This window comes from Talpa occidentalis, unplaced genomic scaffold (assembly GCF_014898055.3).
Source record: "Talpa occidentalis isolate TD23 unplaced genomic scaffold, MPIMG_talOcc4v2.1 talOcc4.10, whole genome shotgun sequence".
NCBI classification, from domain to species: Eukaryota; Metazoa; Chordata; class Mammalia; order Eulipotyphla; family Talpidae; genus Talpa; species Talpa occidentalis.
Genome location: NW_023600993.1, coordinates 41,701,248 through 41,722,243, shown reverse-complemented (window position 1 = coordinate 41,722,243; position 20,996 = coordinate 41,701,248). Strand labels below are relative to the sequence as shown.

The 20,996-nt window shown below is 36.5% G+C and overlaps 1 protein-coding gene across 8 annotated transcripts in view; it reads left to right on the top strand.

Annotated features, from left to right (window-relative positions):
- CFAP20DC (CFAP20 domain containing) overlaps positions 1-20,996 on the top strand; it is a 190,244-nt gene that overhangs the window by 148,941 nt on the left and 20,307 nt on the right. The gene's annotated exons all lie outside the window — the stretch shown is intronic.

Genomic DNA, 20,996 nt, shown 5'->3' with positions numbered 1-20,996 from the left:
CTTCTGCCTATTCTGCTCCCCGCTCTGGCTCTGGTGAATTCTTTCACCCTCCCATGCTTCTGACTGTACCCAGTGCTTGTATAAATAAATAAATAAATAAATAAATAAATAAATCTTTTAAAAAATGAAATAAAATAAAAAATAAATGTCATCTCAGAGAGGCCAAAATAGCCTCAGTCAACTTCATTACATAATCTTTTTTGTTTTCACCCTAGGGCCCCTCACCACCTTAAATTTTCATGCTAGTTTGCTTATTGTCTTACTCATATAAACTACATGAGTTGGGGGAGTTTATCTTCCTTACTTCAATATTTGTACTCCATGAGAGAAGCATAAGCCATTAGGACTAGAGAAATACTAATCAATAATTTAGTTATTCCCATGTTTCCCAAAATTACAAACTTAGAAAATCCATGTGCCTGAGCATTTGAGAACACCAGATTGCATCTTCTTCCACCTCCTCAAAGCTTCTATGTCCAAAATGATGACTCCCTGAAGAATCTTACCCTAATTTTTAAGTCTTCCCAGTAACTGCTATTCATCCTATAGTGAAATTGATTACCTTTGGTACAAGGTCCAGTATAAAGAAGGTAATTACCAAAGCAATTATTTAACATTCTAATGTTTTATAGTTTCAGCTTTTAATGAAGATTCAGCTTTCCCTTGTAATGAGCATCTGTAAAAAGTCGAAGTACTCTGGTTTATAGTTGCTTGTTGATTTTGATTTTTACTTTATTATGATTAGTCTTTTTCCTGATCCCTTATTTAGGTTTTCTGAATTCCTGCTATGAGTGAGACCATCCGGTATTTTTCTTCTTCTTTCTGACTTATTTCGCTGAGCATGATCCTTTCCAACTCCATCCATGTTGCTGCAAATTGCATGAGACACACTATGGAGTGGCAGGGGAGAGGGGAGGAGGGATTAGGATCAAAACTACGGGGATGGGAGTTGTATGGGGAATATAACCAAGAAGAAATTGCATACATTGTGCAAAAATGAAAAATGATGTAAAAATATATAAAATAAAAAAAAGTCGAAGTATTAATCCAGTTTATAACATACATACACCTCTATTCTGTCTGAGAGGTGGGAAGAGAGTGCAAGCTGAGAGCCAGGATAATGACATGAACCTAAGGAAAGTATGACCGTAATTATGTTTAAATGGCCACAGTTTGTTGCATCTGTTGGTTCACTCACTGCCTTATTCATTTTATAACCTAAAGCAGAATAGCTTCCCTATGCTTTAAACAAGGAACCACTACAGAACAAAATGATTGAAACTGTATTGCTGCAGTATTACCTTCAGCAGCATTCAGTGAGTATTTCTGAAACACCTACTGTGTGCAGAGCACTACACTAAAGCCAGAGAGATGGATTTAATGTGCTGTGGGAGAGCTTGAGACCTCCCAGCACAAGGCTGCATGTCATCAGAACAGTGTGTGACTTTTAGGAAAACTGCCTGGGGGTGGGGGGCCGTGTGCCGAGCCTGGCAGGGAGAAATCTCAGCCTTTCCAAAGTTGTGTCCTCTCACAAACTTTGTGCTTTTGTTGACAGTTGGTTTTACTTCTTCCCCGTAATTCTTTTATGTCTCTTGCTAATGAAAAGCACTGCATTTTGAAATTGATTGAAGTGAAAAATACATAATTTTTCACTCTAGCCAACATATTATGTTTACCAACATTTACAGTTTCCTATTAGGCTGTTCATTACTGCATAAAAACTCACTCAATATAATATATACTTTGCAATTCACACGTCCAGCCTGTTTAAAATGACTTGAAGGAGAAAAAGCAAACAACTTGTAGCTGATTTGATTGAATTAACAATAACATTATTGTTCTATTGACTCTTTCTTGTCCATTGATTTTTAAAAGCCTTTAGCTCCCTTGCTATCTATTAAGACAAATCAGATGCAATTTGGTGCCCAGGACAAGAAAATGAAATTGGATGGTAGGTTTATACATAGAAAAAAATTATATAAGTGCTGAAACAAGACTGATTAGGAGGCAGCTTCTCATATTTTGCTGTAAACAACTTCTTTGCTGTTGACTTCTAAGGTTAACGATAATAACCTTTATTTTATTATGTGAACACTTAGACCAAATGAAGCCAAATGGATTCATAGGTAATGTACTTTATCTCTTATTTAAGATAAAAGGAAACTTGCTAAAATTTTACATATTCTCATGTTTTCAGTGCTTGTTTCTCTTTATTTCCTGGTCTTATAGACTAATAAACAACCCAACCAACGCAAGAAAGGAGAATAAAATATATTCTGTTGAATTAATTGCAATTTTTAGACAGTAAAACTATTTTGTTATCAAAATAGAATGAACAAGAAACCTGAGATCTGGCCTGAGCTAGGGTCAGTCATTATCATGATAAAAAGTAGAGCTCAGTTTGAAGTCCTATCTGTCTTTATGGAGGGCAGTCCATCCCTAAATGCCTGAATGAATGCCTCTTTTTTTTTTTTTTTATTTGTAAAGACTATCTTTTTCTTAACACCTATGGGTTTGGAGGTGGAGATTGAGAATCTATTCATCCACCATGAGCAGTGGAAGAAAATTCCATTTGACCAGTGTTTTGACTTGGTCAAGGGTGCAGGCGCTTTGTGTTTTACCATTTGCCCTCTTCCAGCCTCTTGATCAATAGGCTTTTATGGAAACCTGAAATTCCATTTATTTTGTAAATACTAATAACTCACATGAAGAGTCAAAAAAAGTTTTAGTTTCTCCTGCGGGAATAACGAAAGAAATGGGAAACAAACAAGAACAACCACCCATATGACATTCTCTAAATTTGCTTGTGATTTTCTAAATTTCAGTGCTAGCAAAAAAGAAAGTTGCAGCAAGGCATACAGTAAATGAAGATATTATGTATTAGAGAAGGAATGAATCTGTCACTTTGACGGATTGTGAGGCGAAGAGCAGATTAACAGATTACTCATAGTCAGAAGGCAGCTCAGTGTGAAAAATGTGCAGGAAATGATAAGTGTGGGTTTGTGCTGATTTAATGATATTTTTAAACTACAATAACACTCTGGTAGTATAATATAATAAAGCCCTTTGCTTGCATTTTAAAACCATCAACATATGTCCAGTTTGACCTTAAAAACATTTTGGACCATTCCCTATTAAAATATGTAGCTTTCAAATTAGAAAAAATTTACCATCGAACACATCACAGCAATGACCTACCAAGAAATATCATTGGCTTTTTTTTTTTTAAAGATTTATTTATTTATTTATACATACAAGCACTGGGTACAATCAGAAGCGCGGGAGGGTGAGAGAATTCACCAGAGCCAGAGCAGGGAGCAGAGCAGGCAGAAGGACCGAAGTACATTGCTGAGGGGAGCAGCGGGCGGCAGGAGGGGTCTGCGCGCCATGTGGTACCCTCCTCCGGTGGCCGGGGAGCAGCTGGGGATCGAACCGGCGCTGCAGAGGCTGCGGGCAGCTTCGTAACCCAGCGCTCAACCGCTGCACCACCGGGAAGGCCCGATATCATTGGCTTTTAAAATCACTTCTTCACTAACATAGCATTTGTAATACAAATTTTAATTGCATTTTTAGCATACTAACACTACATGTACTTTTTCTTTGTGCATTTAAATCATTTACAAGAAACTGGTATCTTCTAACAGCCTTTTCCAGTGAAATGCTTCATAGATGCCACTGATCTGTCTTCATATTTTCATTGCAGTTTTTTAGTTTTGTAGATGAGATCGTGGAGTACTTATGAATAAAAAACTATTATATTTTCCCATAGATAATGGATAAAAGTAGTTCAAATTTGAATTGAATACTCTGACTCACAGCAAGAAGATGAATTATTTGTTTCACTTTATATTATTATAAATATTTATCAGAAGCAAAACTTTTTAAGAGGTTACATTTTTATATAAAATTTGGTATTTGCATAGCCTACTTTCCGTTAATTTGACAGTGATAGACTGACATTGCCAAGAATTTTCAGATAAAATTTCTATTATGCATTTAAATGGTTTTTATTCTAATGCCTTAATATCCTTAATGTAATATAGGTTTGAGTTGTTTCATATTATTTTCTCTCAACTCACCAAAGATGGTTTTACATAATTAGGTATAATGAAACTTGTAAGAGAGTAAAATATTACATTTCTTGTCTAAACACTTGTATCTGACCCAAGTGCAAATAAATATACTAATTTAGCATGCCCAGGGCTTGATCTCAGACATGATTACGATTCAAATTGTTTTACATATACAGTGAAGACTTCTCTCAGAATTCACAATGTTTTGTACATTTCTCATTTTGAATATATTAACACTCTCAATTTGCTGTCAGTAAACAACTAATATAAAAAGGTAGTCATATTCTTCTTGATAGAAATTTTAAATGTATGCAAAAAAAGTTGTTTATGTGTTTCCTGTCTTCCTTGCATATTTACTGTCTGCGATAGTTAACATGATTTGCAAAATAGTCCTAGTTCTCCCAATTCCAAGTATGTTGTTGGATTGCAGCTGATTTTGGACAGAGCCAATTAGCCCAGCTAACTCTAACCAATGAATTGTGAGCAAAACAATCTATTGCCTGTCTAGAGCACTTTTTTTGTATTTTTTTTTTTTTGAGGTAACATTGGTTTACAAAACTGTATATGATTTAGGGGTATAGGTTCACACTTCTTCAGAAGTATGTTTTACCATGCCACACCCACCACCAAGGCACCCACTGTCCTCCACCATGGCCCCCTCATTCCTTTGCTCCCTACCCTTCCCCACCCCATCTCATGGCCTTAATTTGGCTGGAGCATTTAATTGCAGGTAGGAAATCCTCTAGAGTTCTCTTTTCCTCTGACACTAATATTCAAGATGGTGGTAGATTTGTCTAGCTAAGACACTGAAAGACTCATAAAGAGAGCTCCCCTGCTGATCTTTTATGGACTTTTAATGTGAGTGATGTATAAACCTTTGCTTTTAAGCCATTGAGATTTGAAAGGCTGTTACTAGGCATAACCTAGCCTTAATCTGACACAGTTACTAGCTATGACATTGAATACAGTTAAGTCAAATTATTTAATGATATTTTACATGCTTTCATATTTTAAGGGCTGCAAATTTAGTTAAAATGTTGAGCTCATTTATGTGACTCATTGGCTTATGGTGGTTTTAGGAAGTAATACAGACCAGTTTAAACCATAGACTTTATAATCAAATGGCCGATTTGTATCCTTGTAAAATTACCTTTCTAAGCCTCGATTAAGTTATATAAAACATAGGGATTTTGTTTTACTCCCTACTTTATATTGTTACTATTAGGATTAAATGAGATAATGTGTGTAGTTTTGCATAGGGCCTGACATTTATTTTCATTAAATGGCAGAAAGGTATAATGCTTGTAACAGGGATGTTAATAAATTTCATAGAAATAAAGTTCCAAAGTAAGATCACACTTTGAATCAGATTCCTAGAGAGTTTGAAGAGCTTATAGAGATGATTTCATCCAGCATCTCTTCAAAAGCCCCTCTATACATCTTTGCCAGAGAGGCATAAGGTATCAATTCCATTACTGAACATTCCTTATACTGACCTGACAGGCTTTCCTACAGCTTCTCCCCATTGGTCCTAGTTCTTGCTCCAGAACAATAATTTGAGTCATTTTTCTTTCACATTGCTTTGTGGTTGTTACACTTTCTCCTCTAGTTCTCACTTCTCCAGCCTCTTACTTTTTTGTCATTTTTCCCCCTGGCATAATCCTAATGTTGCTGGTTTTTTTTTTCTTTTTTTGGACACCTTTGAGTTTATCAAATTGGCATTCTCAAAATTGAACAAAAATAATCTGTTTGGACTATTGTTAAGGTACTGTATATTATTAAGCTATTGTATATTTTAGTATAGCTTGAATCACATTTATTATTTAATGCCCTTATCCCACTAATGTCTTATCTTTGACTTTTAGTCACCTAAAACTATCACCATCTTGCTCCTGGACTATTGCTATAGCCTCTTGAGTAGTCTCCCTGCATCCACATGTGCTTTCTCACCACAGCCCATATCCATTCTCTACAGAACAGCCAGAGTAACCTTTCCTAAACACACATCTGACTGTGATAGATACATATTAAAACCCTCCAATGACCTCCATGGCTCACTGGTAAAGATCAGAATTTTTTAATTACCTGCTAGGCATGAGTGGCTGGTTCATGTGGACTGAGTCAACATTGTTTTGTTCCATTTTCTTTTTGCAGATCTGTGTGTTATCCATACTGGCCTCCTTTTCTCTTCTCAAACCTGCCTACTCAGGGCCTTGGCCCATTGTTCCTTCTTCCTAGAATGGCTTTTCCCTGCCTTGCCTCCCACCTTGCCTGGTTAACACTTACTCATCATTAGATTTCCTCTCAAGCATCACTTCCCCTAGGGAGCCCTTGAGTCCTCATCTGTGTGTTCTCATAGCACCATTCAACTTCACAGCACTTACACATTTTTGCATGATTATCTGATTGATGTTGGTCTCACCCCACTCTATAAGCTCTAAGAGGGTTCTGTTTTTGCTCACCTGTTCAGTCTGTGCCAGAATCTAATACAAAAGCTACATTACACAAAGCTACATTTTACACAAATCTGATGGAATATTGTGGAATAAAACTTGTACAATATTCGTGTCTAAACCAATTTTTCTTGACTATCAAGATCATTCTGAATTTCAATTCAGTCATCATATTCCCTTCTCAGTCCAATGTCTTACATAAATTTGAAAATCATGTTCACTGTCCCCATATGACATTTATTATAACCTTATATAGATCATAACTGATCTATGTAAAGATTTCCCACTATGTTAATATTTATCAACAGCCAATTTTAAATAATGTGATTGTGGAAAAGGAAAAAAAAAAGAATTTTTTTTCTCCAACCTCCTAGGTTCTGAGTCCTGAAAAATTAAACTGACAAAAGACAAATTAACAAGAAAAATACATACAAATTTTACTTAAGTGTGTAGTACACTTATACACAGGGGAAACTCAGGAGTGACTCAAAGGAGTGGTTAGAACTTAAGACTTATGTAGCATCTTAACACGGAACAATAAATTTTTCCAGATGTAACAAGACAAAGGAAAAGGAATTTAAGCCTTTAGAATGGCAGATTGTGGGAGGGGAAATATATGGAGGAAATTAATGCAAGTTAAGGATTGTTTTAGTAAGATTTGTTATGTAGTCTCCACTGCTGTCTCTGACCTGATAATATCTGGTTATTAATAGTGGTAAGTTCTTATACCTTGAAAGACACCTTCCTCATGAGAAATTTTATGTCCTTCTTTTAGAATGGGGGAGGTCAAAGAGTCTTTCCTGAATCTGCTGTGTCTCAAGTATCTTCAGCTTAAAATAATCAATATGACAAAGCAGTTACCCCCCATCCTTTGACCATGGCAGTCATTGCTAGTGAATCACAGTCCTCTTGCCCCTGAACCCCATTATAAACATAAATTATTTCTCATATACAACAGGCACATGGAAAAAAGTGCTAAATTTTTATCAGAGAATTGCAAATCAAAACCACAAAAATCTCACACCTGTAAGAATAACCTATATCAAAAAGGCCAGAAATATATGTTGGCCAGATTATGGAGAAATAGGAACCCTTGTGCAGTGTTGATAAGAATGTAAATTAATGCAACTTTTATGGGAAACAGTATAGAGATTCCACAAAAATCAAAAATTCCAAAAAAAATCTACCATATGATCCAGCAATTCTACTTCTAGGCATCTAGCCAAAGAATATAAAAACACTAATTAAAAAATACGTATGCACCCCTATGTTCATTTCATTATTTACGGTAACCAAGATATGGAAACAATTAAGCATCCATCAGTAAATGAATGGATAAATATGTGGTATATAGACACAATGGAATAGTATTCACCTATTAAAAGAAGATGAAATCTTGCCATTTGCAATAACATAGGTGGAAGTGGGGGGGATTATGCTCAATGAAATAAGTCAGAAGGGAAAAGACAGATACTGGATGATTTCACTCATGTAGAATATATTTAAAAAAAAAAAAAAAGGAATAGACAAAACCCAAACAAAACAAACCCTTGAAATCCAACTGTATTATTGAGGCTACCAGAAGAGAAGGATAGAGAGGTGAGAGCATAGGAGAGAGAAGACCAAATGGACTATGGTAGAGGATTGTGGGATTTTGTTTGTGAGCGTGGTATGATAACATACATTTGTAGAGTTGTGCACCTAAAACCCTACACCCCTAACATATACAATATTATAATAGACCATTATTACCTCAATGAAAAACTAAAATAATAAAATTCTCAATATAGCAACATCCAGATAATACTGCCAAGCAGAATTAGCATAATATTTATAATCTGTCTTCTTTTAGCTAGAATTAAACAGTTAGGGTATCAAGTGATATCTATTACTGATCCTAAGGACACTCACTAACTCTGGCGTTACCATTTGGCTAATGTCTCCTACTCTAAAAGTCATCCCCTCTCTTTTCTAAAACCTTCCTTGACTGAAGGAAGAATAACTATGCTTCTCCACAACCTTGACTCAGTTCTCCAAATCAACCATTATTCAATACATACAACATTAAATGACAGGCATGATATATTTTTAAATTAATTAATATAAGTTCTGCCTTTGGCAATGGCAGACTTGGTTTTTTCCAAGAACTTCCCTCTGAGAACAACCAGACAAGCCAGACAAAATATGAGAATCATCTGATTGAAGTCATTGGAGAGCTTCCAAAGCAGTGAGAATTTATGGGGCCTTGCTCCAGAAGAGAAGGGAAGCCAGAAAAGGCAGCCTGCCTGTTGTGCCACTTTTCTCAGGAAAAAATCCACTTCAGAAAGCAGCTGCTGAGAGGCTGAAAAGCAACACAGTCTCCTACAGCCTCGGGGGACAAAAATTCGTTCAGGACTTATGAAGAGAAAGGGCCATAGTAAAGCCCACAGTGCTACACCTTAAGTAAAAGAGTTAACCAGAAACAGACCCACTCACTGAAGGATTTGAAAAATTTATTTTGAGTCATCCTAATTGCTCATGGCCCTCTGACCCTACCCTAATTGCCAGAAGCAAAGGAATCACATCTCAAGGAAGAAAACATCAGCTAGAGCTGCTGTCCAAATGAAATAAAATATAAACCACATATGTAATTTAGAAATTTCTAGTAACCACATTTCACAGTGAAAAACAGGTGAAATAAAATTTAATGATATATTTTGTTTAACCTGCTGTATCCAAAAATATTACCATTTCAACATGAAATTGCTGGGAGGAAAATTTTTCTTTGCTGACTTAGATTTGGGTAATTGGGGAAGAGCCTGGAATTAATTGATAACAAATTAATAGGAGAAAAGGTTTATTACATACACATGTGGATGCTTTCTATATAAGGAATGGCTCTGAGCAGCCGGGGTAAGAGTTTATAGATCAGCTTAATCAGAGGAATTGGGGAGTGACTAGGACTTCAGTGGGAAAGGATGGAAGGTTCTCATAAGGTTTGTTTACACAGTTTCTTGGAATGCCCAGTTACTAAAGGTTATTACCTCCTTCACTGGAGACCTTCTGGGGGTGGGGGGTGGGGGGCGGGGGTTTAGTAACCCACTCTTGAAAAGTTCTGCTTTCGTCAGATGAGAGAAGTTCAGGTAAGATTTGTTTCTGCATCTGCTTTTTCTTCAAATGTTTTTAATTTAAAGTAGTCTTCATGATATTCTGGTTGTTTGTTAGTCCGTTCGTAATCAGTATAAAATATTGTATTAATAAGATATTTTACTTTCTTTTTTTTTCAAATTAAGTCCTTGAAATTCAGTGTGTTTTATCTTCATAGACCCTCTCAATTCAGACTAGGCCCAATAAGGGCTCAGTGGCCACTTGTGATTACTGGCCACCATTTTGAACAATGCAACTTTTAAAGAATAGCTTCATGACCATAGAATAGGAAAAGACCTTTTAAATAGGTCTCGAGTGTCATTAGCCATAAAGGACAATATTGATAAATGAGACTAAAGAACATATTAAAGGACACTACTTAAGAAGGTCAAGAAAAATTAAAAAGGAATGCCTAGAGGGGAGAAGATATTTGTAACACAGGAAGGGATTCAGAAATATATGTCTAGGATATGTAAGGAGTCACAAATCAGTAAGAAAAATGAGGTAATCTCAACAAAACAAGCAAAATAACCAAGAGACTTGAACAGGCATTTCACAAAAAAAAAAGGTATGTAAATGGTTAGTGAATGTATGAAAATGTGCACAGACTCATTAAAAATCAGAGAAATGCAAATTTAAAATACCTATCATGACTAGAATATAAAACACCAGTAATTTTGATAATGATGTGGAGAAATTGGAATTCTTCCACACTGCTGGGGCGGATATAAATTGATACTACTACTTTGGGAAACCATTTTGGCAGTATGTACATGAGCTGAAATATCCTATTGTTCTATCCAGGCATGTCTCTCCTGGATATATGGCCAATAGAATACAAATACAGGTGTACCCAAAGACATATATAAACTGTAGAGACCCCCTCAGACTCCTATAATTGACAGAAAGATTTTTAAATGAAAACATTTGAGCCACAGAAATATAGAAAGAAATGTTACCTGACTTTCCTTATCTGATTAGTTTCATGAAAATACAGCTGCCATTCAGCTGTCATGACTAAACTTCCCATTCCCTTTAGCATCAAAAAGCCCAAAAGAACCTTCTATACATTCCCAGTGAAGTTCTAACCACCCCCCAACTTTGTGAAGTTGGCATATAAACTGTAATCTCTTGCTCTTCAGTGAGTACTTATTAGTAAGCACGTATGTTTATTACTAAGCACATGCATGTATAAGTAAACTTTTTTTTTCCTGTTAATCTGGCTATTGTCAGTTAATTTGCATATCCCCAATTATTGGATCCAAGTGGGGAAAGGACATTTTTCCTGCCAACATAAACATATTCACAGAAGTCAAAATCAGAAACAATCTATCTCCTTCAATAATAGAAGGCATAAGTAGTGATATAGTCACACAGTGGATTCCTATTTATACTCAATAATATGGATGAATTTTGCAAAAGTGGTTTTCAATGAAAGAAGTTAGACAACTCAGGAGTACATAGTTTGATCCAATACGTACAAGATTTAAAAACATGAGACACCATCTGAGCTACCTTTAGGGAGCAAGTATGAGGTCTAGGAAAAGGAGTGAGGAAACTTATATTCTTGGCCAAAGTGCTAATCAACATCACTTTGGTATCATTCCTTGAGCTGTACATTTATTATCTCTGCATTTTTCTATGTTTGTATTAAAGTTGAATGCAAGAGTTTATCCATAAGAGCTGTTAGCGTAACTCTTAGTCTGATACAGTCAGTTTGCTCTTCAGTATTACTGTATTTCCTGTCTTTTTTACAACTTAGCATATCAGTTTTCTATAGAACAAGGACAGTATTTAGGTTGAATAGCAGCTGGAGTAACACCAGAAATAATTATGATGATGATGATGGAGGCTTGGCAACATAAAATTATTGCCCTCCCTGGCAAACCAACTTAGTCACCAGAATGGTCCAAGCAACAAAAGAATTCTGATTATTTCCTCCCAATGATTTAAAAATAGCACTTTACCGCCATATCTGTTCAAAAGCCCATTTATCACCCACATCAGTATTCTATCACAATATTTTTCATAACTGAAATGTAACAACACACCTTGTAACTACTGGAAAGTAAATCTAGTCAACTAAAGATCCTGACAGCTTGCCCCACTTCTTTATTTTCTTGTACAACCAGCCAACGTTGGGGGAAAATTAAATTGTCATTCACCTCACAGAGTCTTCTTTTTAGCACATCATTGTTTTATTTGACTACTGAACATAAAGGAATAACCAAACTTTGAAAAGAAAATGGAAATCACTACATAAATATGGGATCTGATGATCTGACACACTTAATGATGAAAATGATACCCTGTAGTTATTCTTTACAAAAGCCTAAGAGCTAAATTAAAGCATTATATTAAGCCCCACCTACTCTTTCTGCACCATTAAGTCCCATCATCCCTTCGAAAGGTTTAGATGGTTTTATTTTGTATTCTAATTTTCAGGCACTCATTCTCTAGTTAAAACCAGAAAAGAAAAAATGCAAAGGTTTTTGCTCTTGATTTGCTGATAACTTAGTTACAAAGCATTTAACACAGTTGTCTTAAAACTATAAAAGATGTTATATAAAGATGCTCAAAAGTGAGTCTTTTGTGTAATTTTAAATAATACTAACTGCTATTACTACAACTATCACTTATTGACTCCATCTCTAGAACAGACACTAAGTGACAAAGAATTTCTACTAACTCTATTACTTTCATATTCTCTGCCACGACCCTCTGTCCCCAATTATGTTTTTCCTATATTGCAGGTGAGGAAACAGGGAGGCCCAAAGCTTCCAAGATAATTAAAGTCCAAATCAAAAACTGTGCAGCTTGAATTGTATGCTATGTTGATACCCCCAAATAGGTCTAATGTACCAGCACCACACTGGATTATTGGGTTTTCTATAGCGGTGGTGATAGTTGTTCCTGTTATCACAGCCCAATGCTAGCCACCTTTCATCCAGATATGCAGCGTGGAGATGTGTTAGTGTCCCATATGGAACCAGTCAGGTCTGGCTGGATTTTAGGAAATCAATCCTAGAAGTTGAAATGGTCCATCTAAAGTCATGAAATTTTTCTCTTTAATTCCCCATTGCCGCCCCTCATTACTTGTACAGTGCTTTAGACATGTAGCTCCAAAATATCTGTGGATTCTCAATGACAGGATATCTTTGGTGAACTGGGTTTAAATGTGAATTTAATTTGTTCATCGGAAGCCCATTATATTGGAAATATCCATCTCTGGCCCCAAATCAGCCATTCTGTGGTCCCAATTCTTCCTGTGGATTCCGAATCAGTGGTAGAGTATAGGTTGGAGTTTTTGTGAGTCCCGCTCGTCTTTACCCTGTGATGGAGCTGTTAATAAGAAATACTCATTAAACCCTCTTTTATTTTCAAATTTCAATAGTACTTTTTGCTATCTGAAATATTCCTCTGCAGGGGAGAAAAAACTTTTCCCGTCTATCCTCTAGGTTCTCCTGCAAATTAGACTGACAGACAAATTAACAAGAAAAAAACAAACAGAAGCTTATTAGCAAATGCTTTGTGTATGTACACAGCAGTACTCAGTGATGAGTAGCTCAAAGGAGTGGTAAGAATTGGAACTTAACAAAAGAATAGTAATTTCATAGAAAAGCGATGAGATAAAGCAAAGGGGCTGAAGTAGGAGTGGCAATTGTGGGAAGGTAAATATATGAAGGAAACTCATGGAAAGTAGGGCCTAATTAATAAGGTTTGGTATGCAGGTTCCTTTGCTGCCATCTCTGCTAAGTGTCAAGAGTTGTCTCCAGTGATAAAGACTCAGCACACCCTTTCTGATAGAGGAGGAGGACAGAGAGTTTTTCTTGTTTCACTTGTTCTCATTGCCTTCAGCTCAGAACAGTCTTTATGTGGCATATTTTGGGGTGGTATATTTTGGGATGGCATATTCTGAACCCCTTCACTTCTTTGTGTGCTCATATATTATCTCTCTCCACCTGTAGACTGTTAAGTCCCTGTGAGCAGGGACTATGGCTTGGTTAGTACTCTTTTGTCAATACCTAAAACAGAAGTATAAAGCAGCATAGAACAGGCATTTGCCTACTTTTTTTTTTTTTTTTTTTTTTTTTTTTTTTTTTATGTTCCTCAAAGATGTGATGTTAAACTCGGGTTTTGGAAGATCATTTGTTTCCCCCGCATCTTCAATGATGCTGTGTTTACTTGGAATAAGAGTTCTTGTTCTATATGCATCTGTCTGCTGGTAAAACAGTAATATTTAAGTCTCCCACAGAAATAGAGAGGTCTAAAGAGCTTTTTGAAAAATATCACAGCTTCATAGAGTTTTTCTCGGCCTATTTCTTTTGGGAAAAAATATCCAATAGATGCCATTCACACTTTGGTGAATAAAATACAGGACCCTCTCATGAACCTAAAAAAAGTCAAAGTTGGCTGTGGCCTAACTTGATTCTCATGCTTGCCCCCATGTAAGAAATGACAGAAGACTTAGCCCCCCAAACCACCTGAAATGGGTAGCCTATAGAATACAAAATAGATTCTCGGAAGAAGAGCAAGAGAAAAAGTATAGTAGGCCAACCAAAATCATAGCTACCATAATATATTAGTAATGGGTAGACTTTAACTCTTCAACAATTCACTCCATAAGTATTCATTGAGTGACTATGTGACATTTATCATCTTTCCTTTCCATTTCTCTTCAAGAAAACATGTGAATGCAGATGGTATTGAAATTACCTTGAATTCTCCTAAATTTATTTTTTCAGGTAAATTATTTACATATTTCCATAATGCAGCTATTTTGGCAACATTCCATTCAACAAATGTAATGTCTAATTGCAAAATGCTAGTTAGTAAGTATTCATTCAATTCTTACTAAATTCAGTGCACAAAAAAGTTAGGATTTCTTTTTATCCCCAAAAGGAATTTTAACAGATCCAGCTCCAGACTGTATTGCAGAGATCATCTACACAAAACATAATCATCACTTTATAGCTATAACTGTAATTTTAAGAGCAAGAAATAAACCATTAATAAACCAATCTAGCATTAGACATCTTGACATTTAAATTGACTTACTGCAAATAAAATAAGCAAATTGAACTTTTTGATTTACTCATCAGACACCACATAGATGCAGTTCACATTCACATCTTAAAAATGTAATAAGAAAATTTTCATCTCTTTATGTCTGGCATGTCTGTTCCTGATGAATTCCATAACCAACTTGGAAGGCACTAAACTGAGAGAAATCTCACATCACTTTTTTATCTCCATTTTATTATAGTATGATCTTTCCAGATAGTTGATTTTTTGTATGTGTGTCTTCAGTATAGCATTCGGAAGTTACTACCCATATCTACTACCTAGATGAAACTTAGCCTTCTGGCATGGAACATGAAGGTGGAGAATGGAAACATTCATGTCCACGGTTCTCATCCTAAGAAAGAGTTTTCACTTTAGCCTGACCTGATTTTGCATATTTAGAGAAAATGTTCAATTTGTAGCTTTAGCTAATGGCATTACAATGTCACACTTCTCTGTTTAACATTCAGCTTTGTTAATCAAGAAAACCAGATTGGCTCTCTGCATGTTGATTAAATTGATTACAGCTGTAGGCCTTGATAGCATTTTTTTAAGTGTCTCTAATTAATCAGACAATGCTTGATTAGTTTTTTCTGTTTTGAGGAGATAAACTGACTTCCTTGAGAATTTTCACCCCAAAACGATTCCCCTCCAGTGAAAGGTAAAGGATAAGTGAGTCGCTGCCTAGTTTTCTATGATGCTGAGACCTTTTATCTTTAGCAACTGAAAAATAAGAAAGCCTTTGAATAGCAGATTAAAACCTAATATTAAACCTCTTTTCACATCCTCACATGAATATATCTCCTGGGAGGAAGAACGCCTGTGTGTGCCCATGCCCTCTGGGTTTCTAGCCCGCCTGCCCTCTATTGCAGTGTATCTTCCAGCTTCCCTGTTGTAACCATTCACTGTCACCTTATGTCATTGAACTGTCATACCTGAAATCGCAGATTTCAGCCCAGGAACCATTTTGTTTTAATAAGCCGTCTCATGAATGATGTGTTAAAAAAAAAAATAAAATAAGCCACCACCACCACCTATTTTTTTAGTCATAGCTCGAGCATTAGGTGAAACAGCTGTTGTTTATACAAATGAAAATTTGACAATTTCCAGGAACATTACCAACATTTAAAAAGATCCAAAATGTTCTGCTTTCATCGTTAAAGCTGATATTTCTAGTGGGGAAGGCTATTAGGATCAGCTCAGATGGTGTGTGTGGGCCCGAGGAAGGTGCCCCTTGTTCCTCTTCTCTTCCAAGGTTGAGGGAACAATCGAGACTCCTGTTTCTAATAAGCACTGGCACCTAAAATATTTTTTCAAAGAGATTTTAAAGCTGTATTTCAGAAGAGTTCTTTTATAGATATTATCAAATTGGAAGGTTCTGAAAAGAGAGAATTTGACTTTAAAACAGAAAGTAATAAAAAAGAAAAAAAATTCAACCAGAGTAGAAAAATAGAAAATGAGAAATAGTTCTAAGTCCCCCGCTCCCTAACCCCTAATTACTTACTACTCCCAGGCATATGATGGTTATCAGTTTCTTGGCCATCCTCCAGAGACCTGTAGTCCAGAGACTATGCATATATAAGAAAATGTGTTACATTTATGATTTTTCAACAAAATGGGATGACGCTCTATACTATTCTACAACTTACCTTTTAGATTTTTACTGAATAGACTTTAGATACCTTTCTAAGTGTGCATTTATCGATCACCAGGTCCTTTGTTAGCTGTTGGATATTGTTTCATTGTTTTGAAATACAGTAATTTTCACACGATAAAAACTATTATAACAAGCATCCTGATGTGCATATTTATGTGGGCTTGGGCAAGTGTGTATTTACAATAAATTTCTCACAGTGGAATAACTTGTTCAAAAGGTAATCCTAGTAGATATTACCAAATCATTCACCTCTCTTTATGCTTTGCTTCTAGATCATAATGATTTTCATCAAACTTTTGCCAAGCTGTTACATGTTAATAGTAGTTCGTTATTTTAATTTGTATTTCTATAGTTATATATATGGCAAACATCTTAACATATTTGGAGCAATGGGGTATTTTAAATCTTTGACCTCCCCATTCATCTTTACCTACTTTCTGTATCATGTCTTTTATTTGTTCAGTATCCTTTGAACACATGAACCCTCAATAGTTGTTTGAATTTAACTCAGGAACACATAGAAAGAATCTTAAATATTCCTTAATAGAGTGTAAGATTCTTGCGGCAAATTGTCATCTCTGGAAAGCTTCACTGTCATAGGATGACAGAAACAAGATGTCTTCTCAGGAGACTTCTGTACATTAATAATACAATGGGAAATGGATTTTGTCAAGGGACAGGCTCTGTGTTTCTGAGATGTAGTTTCATATACACATGTACTATTGATAGATTTCCAAAATAGAACCACCTGTCTTGCCTAGATCATGAAGCAAAGAACTCCTAATTGATCTTTCTCACCCCTCTCTTATTCCCCACCAGTCTGTTTCTACACACATTCTAGTAAGTCTTACCAGAGCCCTTCTCCTTACTGGTTAGAGGTTCTGTTCCCTCTAACATTACTTACTTCACTCTCTTATGAGTGTTGAGCTAAGCTTCATCTCCCAGAAACTGAATCCCTCAAAGGCAAGAATCATATCTTATTCCTAGTACTCAGAATAAAAATTGCAACAGTGCAGGGGTTCAGTAAACATCTATTCAATGTAAAATTATAAAGTAGCCACATTACAGCATAGCAAAGGCAAGACAGATGTCAGCCGTTTTCCATGTTGTCTCATGTAAGTGGGCTATTACCGTTCACATGTTGTAGTTGAATTTGATGGCTGATGCCTGGATTTGTGCCTCCAGAGCTGAATTACCTGCCATATCTAATGAGTCAGTGTCTATAAAATGGTCCCAAGATGCTATGTTATTAATGTTTTCTTAACCTGAGGGAAAACACTGCCAAAAAGGAAACACATCCAGTTCTACAAAGAATGTATAAGGTATATTTAATAATATAAGAGAAGTTTATGATTTTTGTGATTTCTTGGAGCATTGAGCACTTAGAGAGAGCTGAGTCCTCTCTGTTCTATGAATTTTCTGACACAGACATTGACTAACACTAGAGGCCAGAAGAAAAGAGTACTGATATCAGATGAAAATATAGTACTTTCTGGCATAACTTTTGTTATGGAGATGTGAACCTATTCCAGATGTCGCCATAATGTAAACATCCTCTGGGACACTTCTAGGAGGGAGGGCAAGAAATGTCTAGGAAAAAGGGGCCTCCCTGGTGGCGCAGACGGTTGGGCGCAGCGCTGTGAATCAGTCTGCAGCCTCTGAAGTGCCAGTTTGATCCCCACTGGCTACGGAGATACCCACATGGTGCAGCAGACCTCTGCTATCTCGCCCACTGCTCCCCTCAGCAGTGTATTTCAGTCATTCTGCTGCTGCTCCCCACTCTGTCTCTGGTGAATCCTCTCACCCTCCCTCACATCTGACCTGTTCTTGTATAAATAAATAATTTAAAAAAAAAAAAAGTCTAGGAAAAATAATTCTCATAGTGTTCTCAATGAGCTGCCTCGGGGTCTTCCTCAGAGAGGTCATCATTTTCCAATCTTTTCACTCTCACTTTGTCTTTTTCTTATAGCCCTGATCTTCCCATAAGTATCCATTCGTTCATTCAACAAATATTTTCAAGAATCTAATATGTGTCAGAGCCAAAGTGAAGAAGACATGCTTCCCTGCCTTATAGAGCTTATCCTCTGGTCACAGCTGCTCTGAAGAAAGCACTGTCTCCACACCTTTTGCTTTCTGAGTTCTGCTCACTATTCCTTCCTTGTTCCTTAGTGGTGGCCAAAATCCTGGGATTGTGCACTTTCTCTTGTGGTTTCCCTATATCTTCTTTACCTTTGTAATAAAACCCTTTCTTCAACCCTCCTCAAATCATCCTAATTTCATTGTATCTAGTGTTTCCCCCTGGGAATTGACTGATTAAAAAAAAAAACTTGTAGTAGACTTAAATCTCAGGCAAAGCTTCTCTGAAGTAAAATTTAAGCTGAAAGATAAAAGAGTAAATAAAGTGTCTTAGTCTATTTGGGATGCTGTAATAGAATACAATAGACAGACTGGCTTAACAACAACAGAAATTTCTCACTGTTCTGGACACTAGGAAATTCAAGATCAGTATGCTAGCTGATTTGGTGTCTGGTGAGAGTCCTCTCACTGTGACCTCACACAGTGGAAAGGGCAAAACAACTTTGGGGGTCTCTGTTTTAAGGAGGCTCCACCCTCCTGAGCTGAGTACCTCCCAAAGGCCCGATCTCCAAATACCATGACATTGTGAATTAGATTTCACATTATGAATTTTGACAGAGATCCAAGCATTCAGTAGGTGATTTTGAAGAGACTGAGGATGTGACTCTCCCTCTGAAACCTGGAGGTGGTATGGTAGCAACAGTAAGGGGAAAAAACAAAAATATGCTGCTGCAGAGATAGTAAGGACCAGACTATGCAAAAAATAAGCCAATTTAGTGATGTGTAATTTTACTCTAAGACCAAATTCTGAAAAGCTTACTCTGGATTAAGGTAGAAGGAGTTCAAATTGGGAATCACAGAAGGGAGAGATTCTAAAGCCATAGACTTGGATGGTGGTAACATGTTCGAGACCTAAGGCTAGGACCTTGTAATGTACCCCTAAAAATTTCCAGCACACCTTCACATAGAGAACTACCAAGATCTCATGAGCTAAACTAAACCAAACTCCTGTATCATCCCAAATGGTTTTCTGCTTTCAGATTTCCCAGATCATTCCATGGCACCAACATTGTTTCATTCCCAGAAACCAGACTTCAGCTTCTCATTCACTCTTCAGAGTAACTTATAGCATGCAACAGGGAGTAGGGTCACTAGAGGCATATGAGTTTCACTTCTTTTGGCTCCCATCTTTATTTGTGGGACTGTCACTCATTTTCAGATTTGTTTCAGGAGTTCTAGGGAAGCAGAACCCTGACCCATATTAGGTCAGGTATCCACCTTTGGACCTACATAAGCTGCGGGTTCGTGTAGGAACATGACAACACCCAGAAAGCCGTGAGGTTAGAGGCAACTGTTTATTACAGAAGGAAGGACGCAGAAGGAAGTCTGGATAGTCTCTCAGCTCTCTTCTGCACTGTTTTAAAGAGAGATTAGAATCATTCCTCAGAGGCCCCAAAGAGAAAAGGTAGAAGAAATGGCTAGTAATGAAAAGAAAAAGATTTTAGCAGTCAAAGCTATTTGAAGATGAAACGTGATCTATGAAAGTAGTCAAGACACCATTGCTGATAGTGATCAAATATGGATTCCATACCTTTTGGTAGAAATGTAGAAGGATTTCAAAACCTAGATGGGGGTTGTTCTTCCAACACTAAGAATTTAATGAGAGAACTGCTGAAAACAAACCAAAATTAAACAACAGCATCTTAATACACATACTAGTTCATCTTAGGGAGATACAAAAGAGTTCCCAACTTACAGTTTGTTTCCAACTTCTATTTTGAGCTTCCAACTTCAAATGGGAGATGAATTGTATGAAGAAATATCATTGGTATCTCTTTTTATAAGCTTAAGTTTTAATTTTTATACTAGTAAACATATTTCTGAACCAGCATTCTGTTTGCTGAGGCAAAAAATTAAATTTTTATGTTTTCACTATAATGAATATGAGAAGAATAGACAGGACACAGCCTGGGCAAAGGCTTTCTGATGGTAGGAAGAATGGAATATTCCAGTAGTTGAGAGAAGACCTTTATAGCTTGGGCATAGGAGTGAGAGGGGAAAGAAATGCAAAATGATGTTGGAAAAATACAGAGGTGTGTCCCAATACTCTCACCAAATAGTGTGTGTACCAAGAGAAAGAGGAAACAATAGCTTGTTCCCAATAGGTGGAAAAGGAGCAGTATGGAAGACAAATGCAAAGTGAGTGGCAACAGTAGTATTATTTGTTGTTATGGAAACTTTCAACACTGAATGGCAACGAGTATTCTGGACTGACAAAGAGACTCATTTAATAGTCATGCATTTGATAAATATTGAAGTGCCTACTCTGTGCCAGACACTCTGCTAGGTGCTAGTTAGAGTCAATTGGGGGAGATTACATTCATCAAATGATCAAACAAATGCTGTAATTATGAGCTGAGATAAGAGCTGTAATGAGATCACTGTTGAGAGTAACAAAGGAACTCAGCTAGATTAGAGAGGGGGTGCCAGGAAGATTTCCCAAGAATGCAATGTTTAAGCCAAAATCTGAAGGTTGGGTGGGATTTT